General features: G+C 34.9%; 1 pseudogene; it reads left to right on the top strand.

The window, feature by feature from the left end:
• Nucleotides 1-6,858: 6,858 nt before the first annotated feature.
• LOC144321387 (U6 spliceosomal RNA) lies at nt 6,859-6,958 on the top strand (annotated as a pseudogene).
• The last annotated feature ends 886 nt before the right edge of the window (nt 6,959-7,844 follow it).

The raw sequence follows: 7,844 nt of genomic DNA, 5'->3' as shown, positions 1-7,844 counted from the left end.
AGAATGCATGTCGAGGCAGCAATATCATGGATTAGTTTAGCTCTACTCTCAACACTAACTGTATTTAAAAAAAATAGTGTGCATGAGACTTATGTGTGCATGACTTATTTAGTCCACAAAATTGGTGGACATAGGAATTCATAAACCTCTTGCGATAACTGTAAGGTGTGCACCAGGATTTTGTGGACAAGATGGTCTAGTGTTTATCATTAATCAGGACAATACTGTGATTTTTAAAAAGCAGATGATTAGAAGCATGGATCTTATGACAATATAATTTCTAGATAAGAGCAGCCCTGAATTCAACAGATGAATGTATTTATTGTTTTTAAAATTCTCCAGAGAGAACATTAATGGTGACATTTTCTCCCATAACCACTCCTGTGATAAGCTTAATTTCAGTTATTTTGATATGGGATTTTGGAATTATTCTTTACTGTGTATTCTTCTTTGCCTCTATTGTGCAATAAATTAAGCTTACCATTTCGATTTGAAATTGCCATGTTGATAATAGTTGTCTTGACTAATTGATCATGCTTTAAGTGTTTTTTTTTTTATTAAAAGGATATTCATTAATTCTTGTATATACAACTCACTCAAATTCAGATGAAATGGGCAGCCTGGGTGGCCCAGCAGTTTAGCGCTGCCTTCAGCCCAGGGTGTGGTCCTGGAGACCTGGGATGGAGTCCCATGTCAGGGTCCGTGCATGGAATGGAGCCTGCTTCTCCCTCTGCCTATGTCTGTGCCTCTCTCTTTGTGTCTCTCCTGAATAAATAAATAAAGTCTTTAAAAAACTTCGGTTGAAAAGCCTATGACATATTAAGTATTCAATAACGTATGCTTTATACCTTATGTTTGACTGTCCACAGTAATTACATGAAGACTGCCTGCATTATACCCAAAAACTCAATTAAAAAGTGCTAAGGCTGTGAAACTGTTTAGCATCACACATATAGACAAAGTAAAAAAAAAAAAAAAAAAAAAAAAAGTTGTTTGAGTGACTCTAACTTATAAAAACTACTGAATTCCATCAAAACACATTATATATTGAAACATAGTGACAGCGCATAACAGTATTGCCTTATGCTTTATTACGGTGGCTAATTTTAGCCCCTAACATGGTTTCTGGTGGCCTTGTCTAACACATTTGAGAAAAATAGATATTACTTTCCACCTTGCTGTGAACTCACTTGGGAAGCCTCAACTTCTTTTTCAAAAATAGAGCCAATAACCAGTTATTTCAAAAATATATTTTTTGCAATGACTGGAATTTATTGAAATTCTATTTCTACAGCAACTGTGAGGATCATCTTGCATTATCAGGGGTTCTTATGCATTTTGAACATACTTAAACTTATATGTAATATTTAATTAATACTAGATCAGATCTTTATAAAGTTGTAATCCAGAGTTACGATTTACAAATCACTCTTTTGATATTAAACTTGGAGAATGAATATCTGTAATGGATGAGATGTGTGTAGGGTTAATCACAGAAGATTTGCATAGATGTAAAGATGTCTAGAAGATTCTCCAACATAAGGGAATATGGGGATCCAGAGTTCCTAGGAGAAAACGGGAATAATAAAATCATAGTTTGAAGGAAAGAACTGAGTTCTATTATATGATCTTCAGGGGTTCTAATTACAATATGAAAGCTCTGTAGCTCTCATAGATTATTTTAGAAATGCATTTCTCAGCCAAAACTAAGTATTTTGGTTTCTGGTAGATTCATTCATTTTCTTTCAGTTAGACTGGCTCACACTCATTTATTCACTTTCATCATTAAAGAAAACAGAGCAGTGGCTCAGTTGGTTAAGCATCCAACTCTTGGTTTCATGATTTTTCAGTCATGGGATGAAGCCCCACATTGGACTCCTTGCTCTATGCAGAGTCTGCTTCAGATTCTGTCTCCCTCCACTATACCCCTTCCTGCTTGCACCCCCCCCCCAAATAAATAAATAAAATCTTAAAAAAATAGAGCAAAATGATATCTCTCAGTTCATGCGAGTCAGTGGTAGAAAAACAATACTAAGATCCTTAGTCTGCTAGCTTTCAGTTTGGGTCATAGCATGCAGAAGTACTCTATGTCCTTTAAATCAAGTTATTTAAAATTCTTCCATGATGTTTTTCCTTAGTAATATGTTGTTTTCTCAATACATTTTTTTTTGCTAGAGAAAAATATGAATTAATTTCTTACCAGTTCTGTGCATCATTCCACTTTCATTTATATTAAATGCATTCTATAAATCCTGCAGGTTTGTTTTGGATTGTTTATAGAAATATACTGGGAAGGAAAGGATGATTGCTAAGCTGGATTTCAGTAATGGAGTAATCAGAGACTTTCATAGAGTTCATTTTATTCCTTATTTATGATTTATAGTTGTTTCTTTAACTGCCTGCAAGGTACATGAAGAAGCATAAGCCAGAAAACTATGAAAACATACATAAATATTTATTCAAATGTGTTATTTTTTTGCCTGATAACAATGCTTTTTTTTTTTTTTAAGTTTTCTCTATTGGAGCATATTTTTCAGAGCAACTCACTCAAGTTTCTTCTGTTTTGTTTTGCTTTTATTTGTTTTTGCAAATTATTAGGGAAGAGTCAAGTTTTATTCTCCCAAAAGAAATTGCACTCACTGCAACTTTATCACACCCTAAGTTGAAAAGCATGAGAATGTGATAATGATGCTGTTACCATTGTTTCCCAAGGAGCACAGGTGAGAGGCAAAGCAAGTAGACAATCAGGTCACACTCCCAGTCTCACCTTCTACATAATCTGAAGCATAAAAGGAGCTTTGCCCAGATCCAGAATTTATAATACCATTCTCATCTGTGTGTAGGGATGTGTGTGTGTGTGTGTGTGTGTGTGCACACGTGCCCACCTTTCATTCCTTAGCAATCTCTCTAGGGATGTTAATATTGTGCCTAAACAATGGATTGGAAAGTAAAACATTCAAACAGCTGCAAACACTGAATAACTGTTTTGACTCCAGTGTACCAATTTTACTGGATTCATCATTGTTTTAATGTTGCTAGAAAGAGCCAGAATAAGGAAATCTATGGGCCTAATGATAAGCCCGAACATCCCTTTCTCATTAATATCAAGTGCAGACACTATGAAAAGTATATTTGTAACACTTATTCCAGATATCAGCTGGATGGCTGTGTTAACAATAGTGGCAAAGTGCTTGGGTTCTACAATCAGAATGCTGTGCTTCACGTTATGGCTCTGCTCCTCTCCAGCTGTAATCCTATGTGAGTTACTTAACCTTTTGGGACTCAATTTCCTCCTCTGTAAAATGTGCGTATTCTACCCTAGTTTTGCTATTGGGATTATATGTACTAAATCATTCAACAACTATAAAATGTGTTAAAGATCTCAGTACAATGCCAGACACTTGGTACTTGGTAAAATTAGCTAACCTTTGGTATGTAACGTCTCACTGAAGATTCTACAGTTGACTGACATTGTCATCAGAGAATATTAGTTGGGTATCGAATAATTATGTCTAGAAGAAGAGTGAGTCCATTCATTTTGAAGACACATTGAAGATGTTTTAAAGGTGATAGGATACAAAACAACCCTCTTCGTGATTGAAGAAAAGATCTCTATTGGCACACTAAAGCAAAAAAAGGAAAACAGCATATGATTTACAGAAGGAGATAAAATTGATAGGCGTTAGGATTGTTTAACAATCTCTGATTTTCAGTGGAAGAAAAATATTACCTTATCTAAGGCAGAAACAACTTGGCTCAGAGCAGACTCATTACATAGGACAGACTGCTTATGAAATCTTTGTGACAGGAATCTCAAATTATGCATCAATTCATTTAACAGCCAGAATTCTGGAGGGAATGAATTTATTGGTTTGTTTTTTGTTTTTGTTTTTGTTTTTAGAATGTTAAATGTATAATGCTTGAGTACACATTGCTTAGTATTTGCTATTTGGCCTTGAATGATGTATTTAATGGATGCCCATTTTCATGGAAGCATGATCTGAGAGTATATATTTCGACACCAATAACAGCAGCAGAAGCAACAAAACAGTCCCACAGAGAGTTTGTATTCCTAAATACATGTGGATGTCAATAGCTTCATTATTTATTTGTTTATTCATTCATTCATTTGCTCATTCATTTATTTATGCATGCATATAAGCAAACAATCTGGTCAAAGTTATTCTGTATTTTATGATGGTTGAGATTATAATCAGATAATAGTAATAGTATTTCATGGTAATAGTTAACACTAAAACTTAGAGCGGCATCTATTTTCTATGATAAAGACAGTAAACATTTTTGAACATGCAGGAACTCAGATAATGTAGTTACCATGAGACCTTCTTGAAGACACTACTGGAGGCTGATATTCAGGCAATTTAGAGATGAACAGAAAAGCTATGGAGAGAGGTTGGTATAGAACATTAGGAGAGTAGGGCTAAGACACCAGAATTTAAGATTATGATGGAAGGGCTGCCATCGAAAGACTAAGTATTAAGATTTCAGGATTAGTAGGCAGACCAATGTGAGAATTATGGTTTCAGAACACAATACAACTGTCATAAATCTTGATAATGAATAATTCATGTAATTAGGAAAAGTTGGGAAGAAAGGGTAAGTGTGTACATGAAAAGGAAGAGTAAGTGCGGTTGTTTCTTTATATTTTACAACAATGGATCAAAATATATACTTAGAACTGATAAATCTAGTAACAGGAGTATAAAGCCATTTAACAGATAAAAGCTAAATGTTAAGAAGGATTTTTTAATCTGCAAAAATTGATGGTAAAGGAAGAGAGGAAATGGGATAGCAGAAAATCATTCTATATACTAACTTAATTACTGCTCACATAACATTTTGAAAGGAGCTATATAAATAAATAAGCAGATAATTTTAATAAACCACTGCATTGATAACTGTGTTGGGAAATGGTATAAATTATAATTTATATAAGGGGCAAAACAGTGATATATAGCAAAGATTTAAAAATACACATATTCCTTGATTTAAAATTCCATTCAAAAATGTATCCTGTAAACTCCAACATGGGTGAAATGATGTATATACAGTTATCATCATTTGTAAGTGAAAGATTAAAAACACCAAAATGGGATGCCTGGGTGGCTCAGCAATTGGGTGTATCTGCCTTTGGCTCAGGGCTTGATCCTGGAGTATGGGGATCGAGTCCCACGTCGGGTTCCCTGCATGGAGCCTGCTTCTCCCTCTGCCTGTGCCTCTGCCTCTCTGTGTGTGTCTCATTAATGAATAAATAAAATCTTAAAAAAAAATTAAAACACCAAAATGTCCATCAGTAGGGGACCAATGAAATAAAAATTTAAAAGTACACAGTAGAGAGGTAAAGAAGGATAGGAAATTTTATGTGCTGATATGGAGTGATATCCAAGGTATAATAAGTGAAAAAAAAAAATGAGAAGGGTGCATACTACCATTTTTAAAAAATGTAAAAAAAAAATGCTTATATGTTTATTAAATATCTCTAGATGCATACTACCATTTTTAAAAAATGTAAAAAAAATGCTTATATGTTTATTAAATATCTCTATCTATTTACCTAAAAATTTCATAGCATTTTAAAGGGGAGATCTGAGAGGTGGGGGGGAATTCATTTTAGATCTTCTTTACTCATTTTTAAATGTTGTAGCATTAGTATTCATTCAAAAATGAATTAAAAATGTAAATTAAAAATGAGAAGTATTCATCTGGGTCATTTGTGACCTCAGTGAAAATGGCTCTTTGGAATGGTTTGAACGGAGTAAGTTGAGAGGAAAATGAGGGTTGAGAAATTGTAGAAAGGACAATAAACACATAGACATATTTTCAATAAGTTCACTTGTGTTTGTAGTTATAGATGAGGGCAATAGAGTTATAGGTAATAGATATAGATAGACCATAAGATAAATAGATAATGGAAAAGATTGACAATACTTCAATATATTTGCATGGTAGTGAGGGGGATGATCCAGTATCTAGGATGTAAATTTTACCCAAAGTAATGACTTTCATTTTAAAACATTAGATTTTTTTTTTTTTTTCTGATAGGAACTATATCCCAGGACTTGCTATTAAGGCCCCCTTCCTTGGTGGCAATAGGTACATTTTATCTCTATTTCTGTGATAAAAGGAGGCAGAGAGGATAATTGAGTAGATGGAACAGAGTCACATGATCATGGGAAAAGGCAGTCCTGTTGGGGCTGGCAGGCAGCATAGTATACTATCTCCACCTTGCTGGTCTTGCTACTTTCAGATTCCACCATTATTAGTATGTGCTGCTTGGGAGAGTTGAAGGGAGGAGCAAGTGACAGGACATTTTGGTCTAGCCCTACAAAACAAATGGAATACAGTTATTGTGTGAAAAAGAGAGATGGAGAAAAGTTATGAAATATTTCTATTTCAAGATCTACAGTTCTGTAGAGATTTATTTTGCTTTCCATTCCAACATATATTCTACTTTTGTAGTTTATCTGTAATTTTGGGGAAAATGTATTTTGTTTATTGTGTCTGCCTCTCACCTCCCGCTCATCCTGCAGTTCACACCCAATCCAAGCCATGGCCACCTACACCCAAATGTCTTCTCTCTTCCTATTCTTTTCTGATGTACTCTTCTATGGCTTTCTATTTCTATCATGTGGAAACGATTCCACTTTCTCACCAATGGGCTCTCCCCCTTATTCTGCTCTAACTTCATTTTTTGAAGCTCTCTATTGACAATACAGACAAGTAGGTGGAGTTATTGCATATTGTTTTGGTAGATGAGTGAGTAGAAATTCTAGCACCTACAACGGGGGCCTGTGAATTGAACACAGGGTCAGTCAATGTTAATTAAATTAATAGCGCTTGCTTTCGCAGCACATACACTAAAATTGGAATGGCACAAAGGAAATTAGCATGGCCCCTGTGCAAGGATGGTGTCTACAGTAACAAATAATACACTTTCAAGAGAAGTGGACTGGTTTAATTGAAGGCAGCTCTGTTAACAGGACTGTCCAACAAGAAACGGGACCAGACTTTTCTTTCAAAGTATGCCAAGTTTTCATTATGATCACCTAACTCCCAATTTGTTATAGTGGAATTTCTTCATTAGATAGGCAGTTGGGTCTGAAGATGTCTAAAATCTTTCCAAATCTTAATAATTGATGATCATTGGATTCATTCTCTACTTTTCATCAAAGCTCATACTTGTGTCTGCATTGCTTGTGAAGAAGTCAACTTACTTATTGTAAAGTGATTCACTTTTTAATAAGATCTTAGTTCTGTATAAAATTGAAAATAATTGTATATTAAAAAAAATATCAACCTTCCTAGATACTCAATCAGCTTTTGCCAGAGGGCTTTTTTTGAAATGAGCTGAGACAGAGGCACATGACTGCACAGGCCTCTAGCACAGTGAGGGCAACCAAGTTGAGAGACAACTTGCTCAGCTGTTCAAAAGAAGGGAAAGGTACTGGTTCCAGACCTGCTCCAGAGAGAAGCTCAAAGGTACTCAGCACTGGCAGAACAAAGAACCCTAGGAGGGAAGCTTCGCTCCAAAAAGGAGGCTTTTGCTTCAGGAGAAGACTGTTCCAGGAAAAAGAGACTGGCTGTTTCAAACTCAAAAAAACAAAAACAAAAACAAAAACAAAAACAAAACAGTAGCAGCTGATCTCATGGCTCTTAGCAAAATAGTGAGTAGAAAAGAAATATTAACTTGAATCCAGCTGAGAGAAGTGGATCAAAGTAAACCTACTGCATACCTAGGAAGAGAAATGACTGTTTCTTGTATTTAGCTTTGGCTTTCTTTTCATAAACAGATTTTGTATTTTTCTATTATTTGTGACTGACAA

Source organism: Canis aureus, chromosome 9, assembly GCF_053574225.1.
Source record: "Canis aureus isolate CA01 chromosome 9, VMU_Caureus_v.1.0, whole genome shotgun sequence".
Classification (NCBI taxonomy): domain Eukaryota; kingdom Metazoa; phylum Chordata; class Mammalia; order Carnivora; family Canidae; genus Canis; species Canis aureus.
This window is presented reverse-complemented; position numbering and strand designations above follow the sequence as displayed.